Source organism: Lepisma saccharinum, chromosome 17 (genome assembly GCF_977018435.1).
Source record: "Lepisma saccharinum chromosome 17, izLepSacc3.1, whole genome shotgun sequence".
NCBI classification, from domain to species: Eukaryota; Metazoa; Arthropoda; class Insecta; order Zygentoma; family Lepismatidae; genus Lepisma; species Lepisma saccharinum.
The window spans coordinates 21,127,030-21,141,355 of NC_139245.1; the positions used below are offsets into that span (position 1 = coordinate 21,127,030).

Below are 14,326 nucleotides of genomic sequence, written 5' to 3' on the forward strand. Positions count from 1 at the left end.
TGAAATAGCCTCTTAAACATGAAATTTACCATTTATATACCGACGCAACACTTTCTGAAGTATCCTGTGAGTTATGCAATTTGCGGAAAATTGATTAATTCTGCTGTAAATATGTGAGAAGTAAATATGGACCCCTTTACACAGGAATAAACTTAATACTCTGGTAACTACATAAATGTGCTATTAGAAGGGATAAGTTTATTTTGTGTAATAAGTACAGTTTTTAAATCAAATTTAGGATTATATTCACAATTTTAAAACCAAAATGTAATTTTATATAGCACTTTTGATGTGATTATTCACAGCTATAACACTGAAATTTTATTTTATTTACTGCTTTTGAACCCAAAAAAACGACTTTGTTTTTGTACCGAAATTTTGCTTTTGCTTTTTTATTTACCAAAAATATGTGCCTCTAGGAATAACTCAGTGGTGTATTCTCCCATGTTAACTGGTATACTGCCGGTAAACCTCCAAACTCCTGAACAAAAAACAAACGTTTTATATTCATAATATTCCAAGTTTTGTATCCATTTTCACAAAAATCACAAATGCTCTGTGTCCACCTTTAGTGATGAGGCAAATGTCTATGCGATAATCCATCTCATTCCAGACACCAGTTAGCATATCATTGTTGATAAGAGAATCTGTGATTTTCTCCCTGAGATCCTGGATATTTGTGGGCAGTGGGAACACACAACAATATCCTTCACAAACCCTCACAAAAAAAAAGTCATAAAGGGTTAAATCGGGGTTCGAACTTCTTGCAAAGTCAAGAACACAGTATGCCTGCTCCCGTTTACTGAACGACATATTGCTACTATGACCTTCTAGCAGTAGAACATGGTGTAAAAACTTACATTGTTTCTCTATTGAAGTTACAGTTCTAACAATCTGTTGCATAGTTTCATTGTTATAACTGTTTAAAATGTTTCACGGACTTATGAATAACCCTGTATAATAAATATATACAATAAATAAGAATTGTTGCAGTAAACCAGGTAAAATTTTCAAAATACGTTACTGGAATAACGACAGATTTGTAAATTACCCCTGATAGCACAGTGGCAAAGGCTGTCATCTTGTCATGAAGATGGTTTGGTTTGCCAGTGGGAGCATATTGTGGTTTATATTCCATTCGAAAATGGTAAGCCCATTGCGAATTATTATATCTGAACGTAGAGTGAATTTAAAATAAACCCTGGTAATGTCAGCAATTACATTTTTTCTTGATCAATTAGTATAAAATCAAAATTAATGATGTGGAGAAGCACAAAATTTGCTGATTCTGGTGTACTCACTGATAATTTTTTGAACTGATTCTGATATACATGGTTATTTCACACAAATGAAATGCTATTTTCAGTGTTAAAAGTAAAAATGGTGTTTGTGTACTTTAAGTGTTGTAGATATATTATGCTGGGATAGTAAAAGTTTTCATGAGTAAAAAAAAAAATAGTTATGAGATTTGAAATGACAAGAAAACAGATCTTTGAAAATCACATGTGTTAGGTTTTTCTTTACCCTACAACATTAAACTTGCCAAGAATATATACATATATTTTCTGTGATCAGAATTTTGAAACAGAATATGAATGTTTAAGGCGAAGAGGGACAATTACGCACCAGGCATGCATTTATTCCAATATCGTCGGAATGAGCAATGCTACTAAAAAGATCTCCGGCAGAAATGAAGAGTATGAATTTCTCCCCATGTGGCAAGTGGAAGCGGTTTCCTAAGTTGATTATTAAGTCTTATACGATTTTTGAAAAATATGATGAATTAGTATTTACCGAATCCCATGTATTCCTTATGGGACATCAACTTCAACTTCAAGTTACGGCTCATCAAATGGGAGTATCGACTTTTCCTACTGCTATGACATAGTTCTACGTGTACTTTTTCCGTCCATGTACTTTTCTACGTCATCGGATGTTTGATATTCCCGAGAGAACGAATAAAATAATGGTCCCATAAGCCTAGTGCATTTCTCCTTGCCTCCTACGGCCATCCTGGCAGTGTTGCCAAACCTGATGTGCATAATAGAGCTAAATTTCACCATTAATATAGGTAAAGAGGACTTTCAAGGAGCTAGATTAACGAAGGCTGCATAAAGTGCCTACTAGGGTAATTTTAGTTGTCAGAGGGGTGGGGGTGCTGCTATTACCGTTAGCTTTAAAGTGATGGCACTTTATTCTTAGTTTTCACGCCTAGATTTGGCGGCATCACCCATCTCAATAATCCAATGATGTTAATATAAAATCGAAAATAAAGGGTTCCCGGATAACAAAATTGTCATCTTCATCTTAGCCACAGCGCTATATATAAAAATACATGGGGAGGAAAGAAGAGGTGGGTGACGCAGCCTATAGCTATACGAATATCACGTCATGTGCAAAATGTACACTCATGGCAAAAGTTGGTATTTATGGGCCGGAGCCAGTAGTGGCATCATAGTGGGGCAGAGGGCGGGTGCCACAGTTCACAGTGAAACGAGTGCACGAAAGAGCCAGATCTGGCTCCAAAAGAGCGAAGTTGGCAACAGTGATCAGCAGCTGCCCCAGCGAGAAAGACCTAGGGGAAATTGTCCCTCCTCGCCTTAAATATCAAAATTCTAATGATTCCAACATTCCACTTTGGCTTGTTTTGTCACATCCCTAAACAAATTCTTAGCCCTAAGCAATAGCTGGTTTACCTCATGATGAAACCCGAGGTGAATTTATTGAAACGAATTGAAAATCTATACGATAGTGTTGCAATATGCAGATAGGAAAAATGTCAGAAACTGAACACACAAATGCATATTTCCTGATGTATGATGCTTTCTCCTTTAATAAATTTTCTTTCTGGTTCAATATGTTACTATATAACACACAATGTAATCTGATGAAGTTTGAAATCACTCGACGAGTTTCTTGAACCGTGGTCTATGGCTTTGTAACTTCAAGGTCCCCTCCAACCGTTTGATGGTGCTAATTGCTACCACCTCTGGTAAACATTCTTACCTAGAGATTGTTCTTGTTCCGGTGTTTAATATTGCATATTGCAACACTGTCATTGTGTCCTTCAAGTGGATTCACATTCAAATGATACATTCACTTGACCGCTAGCGTGTCATTGCACACAAAAACTTGAAGCGTAACCTTGGTTATGGGTCCAGGCTGAGCTGTACAGCTACAATCAATATACTATATGCATGGGGAAAATAACACTGGAACTAACAGACAGGAAAGGAAGTCGCATGGTTTTGTTTACGTTAATTTCATTCATGCGGTGGATAGAGAATAAAGGCATTACTTTCAATATGACAATCCTATAATATTTTTTTAGGATCATATCAGTTTATAAAATGGCATCACTTTCTGCAGGTAAGAAGCAAATTGCTTGTTTGCTGTTGTCAGTTCAACGGGGTTCAGAGTATTCTTTATTCTATAAACATCACTAGTGAATGTTGCTACTACCAACTACAAATGTGTTAAACAGGCAGTGAATGTAGAGCAGGATGCACAAATATTATCAGGTAAATTGTCCATCACCATGTTCATTCACTTTGTTCTACGCAATTGAGGTTCAAGAAATAAAACACCATGAAGCAACAGACAACCACATCAATAAAATCTCATTTCTCAAAAACACGTACGATGCAAGAAAAGAATGATTAAAATTAGTGGGCAATTTGACTGGTAAGACTTTTGATGTTTTTTTTTGTTTCTTTCTGGTAGTCCATAAATATTATTTTTGAAGGGTTTTCATACAAAAAAAACTGAATTTCTATGCTTGTCATTTGAGTCACCATACTGAACCAACTTTTGAAGATCAATAATTAATTAAAAGGTAAGTACAGTGGAACCTCGATTTTACATTTTCCTGCAGCTTCGTCCCCCCCAAAAAATTCTGAACATTTTGCTATGGTGGGACCAACAAGATTGAATATATAGTGTGGGAAAATGTAAAATCTGGGAACATACGAAAATCAGGATTTCACTGTAGCTCATTCATTTTGCTCACATTGTTTGTAATGTCCCGGGTTTGATCCCCGGCCGGTTCAAATCCGGGAACTTTTCTAACGATGGAAGCGGCCCCGGCGCCCACCCAGCGTCGAATAACATGGGTACCTGGGGGAAACCCTGGGGGGTAAAGGTGGTCAGGGGCGTGATGCTGATCACATCACCAACACTCACGACCGGATCAAGAAAGTGTGGGGCGTTACCCCCACACCCCCTATATGCCTTCATGGCGTGGTGCTAAGCACAGGGGAACACTTTACCTTTGTTTGTAATTTTATATTGGATGGGGATAGGATTTACATGAGCATAAGCAACTTATCGTCATTTCTTGAAGGAGTTTATTTGATTGTAAACATATACAGAATTGTTTTTATAGGTTAAAAAGAACTTTTCTAAAAGTATTACTTTCCTGAAATAATAATAGCAAGACTTATAATAAACGGATCAACACGTGCACTTTTATTATTTTAAATTAATGCTTGTGAGGAAAATTAGGAGCAATTACAGAATACCGGGAGTATCTCCGATTGCTATCAAATTTCGGCATACTCACTAATTTTGGCATCCTAAATCATGAATCTGCAGTTAAAAATTGGCAGTCACGTCTAGAAAATGCGAAATAAGTAGAAATAAGGGGGTCCTTGAACAAAGTAGACACCGGTGATTTATGAAGGAAACATTTTTTTGCAATGATTAGGGTTCAAAACTATGTTTATGAATACCCTGAATTTTAACTATGCTTGCCTAACCTAACCTAACCTTACGTGAATGGTTCGTGCGGCAAGTATGTTTTCGATATTTACTGAATACACCATATTGTCACGTAAAGCAACGCTCCATGGAACGGATAGCAAACTTAACTTGTTCACATCATCAAACATGGCGACCATTAGTATCGACAATCATAGCGGTAAAACCGGTAATGTATGCACGGTATTTCGCATTTTCTAGACGTGACCGCCAGTTTTTAACTGCAGATTCGTGTCAAAATTAGCGAGTGTACCAAATTTGAAAGCAATCTGAGATACTCCCGGTATTCTGTTATTATACCAATGGTAAATTGGCCAGTTGTATTAAGGGTTGGTGGTAATCCTAACGGATGGCAGTCAGGGCCCCTTTGCAAAACTGAATAACGAGTCTTGTATCAAGACTACTAGAAGGAAAGGCTGGGGTCAGACACGCCTCTTTTTGCGACTGCCGCGGGTGTGACGTCATGGGCGGACAAAACCCAGCTGAGTCTTTACCCCATACGGAAAGAAACGTGGAAAGGCTGATCCGTTTTGTTCTTTTCGCTCCTTTTTTTCTTGTATTTCTGGATTGTTGGGTTCAGGGTGCAAAGTGCGAAATCCTGGAGGGGACGAGGGGGATTTCCCCCCCACCAACAATCTTGGCCTCAAAAATCCCCCTACCAAAAATTTCCCGGGGTAAAGAGTTTTTGTTATAACAATAAAAAGATAAGAAATTACTTTTAATTTCAAATATACTTTACTAAGAATAATATCGAAAACACACACAAATTAGTGTGGTTGTGAGTGTTGAATGCTTTCTGTCTCAAGAGATCATTAACAAATCTACATCAATATGCACAATTAAAGTAAAACAAGAATGCAAAACAATAACTATGAAATCTAATTGATTTATATTAACATAGTGCACAAACTAAACAAAAACTTACACAAAAGCACTTCAACTGTCATAATTTATTAACATCTTTAACCGGTTAGTAATGGAATTATTTAGCTGCTTTACACTATCTGATATGTATGAAAGTAACAAATTAATTTCTAATTAATAATCAAAATAATTATTTTAATTGAGTAATTTATTTTTACTTTTAATAACTAAACTAACTAACTCCCTAGCCTTCTTAAATCCGAAGGTTCATGGCTGCAGCAACACAGGCCTTCCATCTTTCCCTATCTTGAGCAAGTTCTATATACTCTTTTCCATCCCTACCGATTTCCCTTAGGTCCATCTCAACGTTGTCCCTCCATCTTCGTCTTGGCCTTCGTACAGGTCTCTTACCATCAGGTTTCCCAATAAGAATCCTGTAAACTCCTCTTTCCTCTCCCATTCGTGCCACATGGCCTGCCCACCTAAGTCTTCTTGATTTAATTATTCTAATAATATCTGGACATGAATACAAATTATGTAGTTCTAAATTATGTAACCTTCTCCACTCACCTGTCTCCTCATCCCTTTTAGGTCTAAATATATTTACTTTTAATAACATTACAAATATGTACATCGTATAATTCACACATATGTTTGTGGGGAGGGGGTTGTAGGTTAAGAACTTTCTCCCCCTCACCAGTTTTCAATGATTTCGCACCCTGGTGGGTTGTGAGGTGTTGCAGTTCACAATGCCTTCAGTGAGGTATTGTGACGTGTCGTGATCGCCGATGAAAAAATAAAAACAGCAGGTGACAATATATAACTGAACACACCGCATCCAACGAGACTTGTTAGTGGATTGCGATACCAGTAGTCTCATTACACAACATCAGGCTACCATACACTTCAATTGGGTTACAATTATTAGAATAAAAAATAATAATATTGTAATTTTTTAATAAAGGCTCTCACGACTATAGTAAGATAAAAACTGCAAGCATACCCCTCCCAATTTAATATCCAGTCCCCCACCAAAATTCCTATGTCCTATTCCTATGTTTTCCATCTCTACTCGTGTCTAGTCTTGTTAACAACACTAATAATACATAGTAACTATTATAATTCCCTTGGAAATACACAACTTGCTATATATATATATACGAGTAATGCTTAAATGACAACGTAGTTCAACTTCCGTCCTCCATTGTTCTATAATTTATTCAGTCAAATTTTCATCACAATCGCCCCCCCCCCCCAAAGTTAAGTGGACTCAACCAGCTTTCACATACCCGCCTGTGGGCACCCCTGTTCGACATCCCACTGATTATATATATACGTATATAAAGTGAGCCTCGACTTTCTTCAGTTCTATATCTCAAGTTTTCGTTCAGTCAAAAGTTGTTTAAAGTGTTTGTGACATAATACACACGGAACTTACTCACATTCCCCCCTGTGTAGTTCAAAGATTCATAAGACTCAGAACTGTAATCTGAATGATGAAAATTAATGAAGAAATAAATATCAATAGTCGAAGCAAAGTTACCAAATTTGAAGAAGTTAAGTGAAAACAGCTCCTCTCTCACTCCTAAAAGAGAGCAATAGATGAGGTTGTTTTCTTTTACATATTCAACTTACCCATAATTTTGGCTTTCTGCCTTTATTTAAATTATTTTGCGCATTCAACATATATTTTTCTCTCTGCCCTAACAAAATGCATTACTAGGTGTATTAACCCCAATTTTACATGAAACCTAATGTTTCACAGAGGAATGTGACGACATATAAACTGCCGAAAAAATATGTGCATAAATGGCTGTGTAATCCAACTGTAAGGACATACGTTAGGTCAGATCCTAAGTAAGTCTGTGTATTCACTCCCAATTAGCTTCTGGGCATAATTCCGGCTCTTTTTTGTTCATAATTACTGCTTTGATTCGGCTGCGAAACCGGAGCTTAGAGCGATCTGTCCGCTCGTGACGTCACGCCTGACGTCAAGGACCACGTGATTAGGTATGGCCCCAGCCTTCTCCTCTACTAGTCTTGGTCTTCTATAAATCGAAATTTAGTACTTTTCTCTGTAGTTTCCAGAAAACATATACGTTTTGGATGCAAAATATCTAAAAAGAATTTAATAATCAGAATAACACTATTTACATGCAGAAAAAATCAGAAATCGTTCCATTTTAAATTGCTGAATACTGTAGAAAGGTAAGGTGGAAATCTTAAGATAGCCTAAGTGTTTTTGACAATGAAACTGAACAGCACAGTTTCTGAATATTTACTTTTTTGTTGGTCCAAAAAAGTTGTCACCTGACAAATAAGAACTCCTTGAATAATGAGCAATTGATGATATTCAGGGAACAACTTTCCCCACCATATTTCGGGCAAACAGTTCAGATCGTGCATTGAAAACATGCTAGGTAAGCATTGTGCATATGATTATTGTGGTATGCTTTTTACCCTTTCTGAAGCAATACAGAAACAATGAAAAGTGTGTAAAATGGTTAAATTCAAATTTTCTCGCTGTAAGAATGCTCCTTAACACATGTGAATCTGCTTGCATGATTTTGTCCCAGGTGATGACATCAAGTTGATGATGATCCATTTGTTCATTTACCATGTCAATTATATTTCATATTAAATTTTGTTCCCGTTATGCAGGGATTTTTGAGTACTTAATGTTGAATCTTTGCTGTTTACTACATGAAAGCACCTGTCACTTCTCAACTCATTTAAAAAACCCATATGGTTTAAATATACAAAATTACCAATGGTTACAACCAAGATGCCCTAACTAACCATTTGAGGTTGGGTTTGCAGACCAGTGGCTTATGCAGAATTTTCCATCTGTAGGGTTTGGGGATGTAAGAGTAAATTTAGTGCAAAAATGACCTTAAATTAGGCCCTTGTTAAAAAAATATCTATAAGTTCAGGGTGTGTGGTTGAATTGGTGTGCAGAACAATGGCCATCTTCATTCCGAACGATAAAGATGGCCATGGCAGAATCCCTATCACTGCCACTGATCATCATCCTGCAGAATTGTGAAATATCTGGGCAGTTAGTTACTGCTACAGATAAAATTATCTAATCAAACAACTTTTGTTTTTATTTGTCCCTTTTTCATAGTGGAAAGAGTAGATACTTCAGATATATTTTCACTTTAGTTCACACAACTTTCTACTTATTTAAGTTGTTTGCACGAAGGTTTATTATCTATGATTCCTATAGTAAATCGTGTTACGTGCAGTGTGCATATGATCCCCTATTTCGCAATCTTTTCCTGCCTTTGGCGTTCTTTTTTAGAAATACTTAGTCAAAGGGGGTTGACTCCCTTCAACCTACCTTTTGACACGCCACGGAGTGCTACAAATAATCAACCAGCTTGGGGAACTCCCCTTCGAATACTACCCTGGTTACGATGACTAAATTACTTGCATGCTGGCTAAATCACATATTTGTTGCAATGGCAATAATGACTATCATGATGTTCTTCGATGGATGAAGAAAGCACACATTGCAATGGATATGTAGTTCAGTGACCTGATTCGAAAAATATATCCTTTTATCGTATGCATTTTCTTCCCGTTCAAATTCTGAATGAATAATAATTTCGTGAGCTACTAATATTCGGACTACAAAGCCAAAATCTTTCCAGACGCATAAATGTTTCTTGAAAATCTCTTGAAACCTTGCATGCGGATTTCCGCGTTCAATAAACTTATGTTATGTCTCTTCGACTTACCGCAACATTTTCCAGTGGCGCTACTGCTTTCGTGAATTAAAGTGCAACAAATATGGCCGACTCTAGAGGAGGTAATGTTTTGAGGAAGTGATATTAACTACCGTAAGGAGAAAAAAAATGAAAAACAGTGATTTATAGTGATAATAAAGAAGCAATAATGGTTCTAAAACGATCAGGCATGGGCTGAAGATATGAGTCTGTAAGTGATAATTTCGTTTATGAAAAATAAACTGGAATTTATATTTGCGTCGCAAAACAATATCAAGATTCCTATGTTGTTAATAGTATTTTTTGTATTACATTTTCCTGTTAATCAAAATTGATGGTGGTTATGGCTGAATTATATCCACTTAGGTACTAAATACATGTTTATCGCTCAATATAATAACATTTAAAGAGTAGAAAGTTCAACACAAATATGTTCGCTACAGAAATGTCACTTTTTGGGTTTTATGGAGGACCCAATATTCATTATATGCAATCGCTCCCATATCATATTTGAGAGAGCAATGAGTTAGTCTGTTATACACGATTATTAAATAATACATTTTTTACAATTGTAGTTCACAGTAGTATTTATTTAGGATAATTATCTAAGAAATATGTGTCAACATGTAGTGACTTCCTCAATTCACTGTTTGCTCATTGCTGTAATGCATTGAAATATAGGTTACATAACTTGTACTGATAAAATTTTTCATTGTTTAAGAATAAACTCGTGTATAAACCGTTAGGCGACCTCTATGTAATCAGTGTTTTAGTTTCATGTTGCAGCATGTTCTTTTGGACAGTAAGAATTTTAATATTACAGATAAAACGGTAAAATAATACTTTTACTCTGAAAATAATAAACTGCTGTAATTAGGTAAGAGAAACAAACTGATTGTATTTTCAAAAATAATAGTGTGTGATGGAAGTCATAATTTTACATACAAATGTTTGGGCCATCGACCCATTGTACCCCCTCGAGAATTACGTCGATTTTTTTTAATCGACACATTTCAACGTTTTACATAATATAAAAGTGATTCCAGCGTTAGGAAACCACAAATAACTGAGATATTTGATCGCAAAGTATGACCTGCGTAACCACAAGAAACTCCTATTTACGGACTACTATCACTCTTTTTTCCCGTAAAAAATACCCAAACAGCAGCAAAACTAACACTCCTGGTGTAACAAAAATGTGAAATCACTATTAGTAGCAAATATGGCCCTCCTAACCTAACAACCATTTCCAATAAGATCGAGAATACATAATTTTTGAAAGTACTAAGAAAACAACGTAAAATCACTATTGTGACCAAACCTGCCCCTCCTAACCTACCAACTATTTCCAATGCAAACAAAAATATATAATTTTAAAAAGTACTAACCTTAAAACAATGCACTTTCTGCTACGTGGTTGCAGGGGTGAAATGTGTCAATTGGCAGACGAATCACACACTTACCACACTAAAAACACATGCCCCCTTCCAAAGAAAATCCGGGACAGTACCATGTCACATGATGATCTCACTTATTGCACAACACTTTAGCAACCTTGTGTTCTGACGTCACAGGAGATAGCTTTTTAATTTTAGGCTAAATGCCTACATTGTTAGGCTAGCTAGATTTAGTTCTCTTAGCCTAAATAATAATTTGTCATTGTATTTATGCTAATGGTACCCAACCTAACAGGCCTAACCTAACCTCGTAGGCATTCCTCGTCTACCGAATCATCGTCTGCAGTAAATCTCTCGCTCCCTGACTTAAAACCAGGATTGCCAACCTTCAATCTCTGATATTTCCAACACGGTTCCAAGTTACAAAACACAAACAACGTAACAACATGTTCCTTCATATCACATGCAGATGGCAACAATGAAAATGAAGTCATGAATAGTCCCATCAAAAAACTCTCATATTACTCCACTATAATACATGTCCTAAAGCTAAAAACAACACAAATTGTTTGTATAGAAAATAATCTTCATAAATAACACAAAAATCATCACCTTATCGCAGGGTACGGTGGTTTGACGGTACCCAAATATTACCTGCATAGTCATGGACCTTGTTGTGTTTTGCTGAGGTCGTTGCAACCCAGAAATGGGCATTAGTGTACATTAGTATTCATTGTTTCCATCAAATTATAACAAAATTATTTATAAATGGGATTCACTATTAAAATTGATACATTTTGTAAATGTTGATGTCATAATCATACAATGTTCTTATTAGAGAACTTATGCTCTTTTATATTTCAGTAGTATGTTTACTGTGATAATTCACACATTATTGGCAAGAAATGGCTGTAGCCTATTTTTATAATACAGTAGAGCGTCGATTATCCGAACGTCGGTCAACCGAACGACCGCTTAACCGAACTGTGTACTCGCTCACTTTCAGATATCTGTAATGAAAAAAGTACGTGACTTAGCTGCTCGTAAGCGTGTAGGCTTGCTTAGACAGACCAAAATAAAGGATTTTTTTAAACGTTAATTTTGTGTACTGTGTGTATTGTTCATGCAAAATGCGTATGTAATATGTACATATTTTTGTTTAATAAACTGTACCACATACTATATATTCCTATTATTTTCTTGTAGTTTATGGTTATTACAAGCATAAGAAAACAGTTTTTCTTTGTGACGTTTCAGGAGAACACACGCTCCTTTCATCAGACATTTATTTTAATTTTGACTAAAGATACAGTTATAACAATGGTTAGTAATTTTTAAACAAAAAGAATCCGTTATATAATGGACGTATTAAATCACCAAGAAGTTTGGAATGTACATTTAAAGAATTCAAAATGAGAAACTCTCTACCAGATGCGGAAACCACAGGAATATATAAGTTGTTCATGTTCAAAGGATTATGTGGGACAAACAGCAAGGAAAATGGCAATAAGATGGCACGAACACGATTTGGACATTATAAATCTAAACCCAAGAACAGGTTTGTCAACTCATATCATCGAAGAGAAACATTTGATTAAAAAGAGAAGGGTTTTAAAAAGATTAACGGGAAACACAGAGTTGAATGTCTGGGAAGCTTCGTTCATTGCAGAAGAACACTGGAATAAATTAAATAATGAAAATGGTAATGTAGATCCAGTATGGAGTTTTCTTTTTCACAAATGGAGTAAGCCACCATCTTTGAAATTTAATGTAACAGAAAACATCAAGAGACTGTGTGAAAACAATGATGAATTTGAATTACCTGATGATATTTGGGATTCATAATTTAAAAAATCTCAAATAAAAATACAACGGACTGCTTTTTTTCACAGTTAAGTTGCTATATTACAACAATGTAACATTGACAACGTCCATTATATAACGGATTCTTTTTGTTTAAAAATTACTAACCATTGTTATAACTGTATCTTTAGTCAAAATGAAAATAAATGTCTGATGAAAGGAGCGTGTGTTCTCCTGAAACGTCACAAAGAAAAACTGTTTTCTTATGCTTGTAATAACCGTAAACTACAAGAAAATAATTCTATAATGCCAGCAATGCGTACATACAAGAAAAACTACTATATATTCCTACTAAAGTTGCCTTTGTACGTTACTTTGTAATACATACTTAAAGAGATGCCTGTTTTTATGAATAAATTTACTGTACAGTACTTCTTTTTGGCAAATAAACATGTACAGTTCGATTATCCGAACAAACCAGTTTTCCGAACACCCATGTCCCCCAATTACTTCGGATAATCGACGCTCTACTGTATGTGTCCATGTTAGCAAATTAGAATTTTTGTGAGTTTATTGAACCATTTTTATGCTCAGTTCGCAAATTGTGATTGAATGTATAATTACAGATTTAGTAATTGTCAGTAACCATATATTTGCTTACCATGACCAAGTTAATGCAATGAAGCATTTTCTACCTTTTAATCAAGTCATACATAAACAGCATGCAGAATATTAGCCCCCATGGGTGGATTGGACTTCACGCCAAAGCAAAGTGACACCAATTATCTCAAGGCACATTACAGTCCACCCCCTTCAGAACCTTTTAGCATCATCCTTATCACCTTATTGTATTGCACATTCTATTTCTGGACACCAGTTCCATACCGAGCAATAGGCTGGGAGGGGATGGGCAAGGGTACCATTCAAAGTTTTTCTTTTCTAATAAAGAAAGACTGAACTGAAAAACAAAGCATTGAACTTAGTAACAAGTACTACAAGGACCTTGATACCATTGCAACATAGTGTGAAGTAGCAAGTTTCAAGCAGCGTCTTTATTAAAAGAAAAGTTTCTGTCCAAAGCGTCAACATTTTATATCTGATTCACAAAATATCATTCGACATCCCTTATTCCAAACTGGACATTGCTTCGAGACTGTTTTTGATATTGACTGTCACAGAAATTTCGTGTGAAAGGGTTTTCAGGAAACTAAAAATAATAAAATACTACCTGAGATCATCAGTGGGTCAGGAGAGGTTAAATAATCGATTATTTTTACTTCACTGAAAGCAATAAAAGTTAAATTCTAATTACTTCCTTTCTGAGATAACAGTCTGGTTTTATAAATATTTTGTAAATGTTAGTTACAATAATGTGCAATATGTTATTTTTCAAGCAGAGTTGAATAAATTACATTTTTGTCTGCTGAGAGTATACTGCACATTGTATTATTATTTTATTTATTATTATTAATATTTTTCTTCTTTATTTGTAGGCTTATAATCTGATAACACACTTCTGGAATTTTCTGTTTCCCAAAGTAGTAGTAATAGTACATTTTTAAAGATGTTCTTCAGACATTCAGACATAGCTGAGAATATTCTTAAATAGCTATGTTCAAATTTTGGAGCGAATTTACAATATAGAGAAATTCTCCAATTTTATTAATTTTCGGTATACTAACTAATTTTGACCTCCTAATCATGAATCTGTTGAAAAAAACCGGGGATCACGTCTGAAAATTGAAAAAAAGCCTATTGAATTTTTTTTATATA

General features: G+C 35.4%; 1 protein-coding gene across 2 annotated transcripts in view; it reads left to right on the forward strand.

Moving 5' to 3' along the window:
- Positions 1-9,247: 9,247 nt before the first annotated feature.
- The window catches only part of LOC146001574 (uncharacterized), a 40,705-nt gene continuing 35,626 nt past the window's right edge, over positions 9,248-14,326 (forward strand). Inside the window, exon 1 of one of the 2 annotated variants that reach the window (XM_083139062.1) lies at positions 9,248-9,564. The gene's annotated coding sequence lies outside the window, so the exon portion shown is untranslated. The remainder of the gene's footprint in view (positions 9,565-14,326) is intronic. The other variant, XM_083139063.1, reaches the window with a different exon arrangement.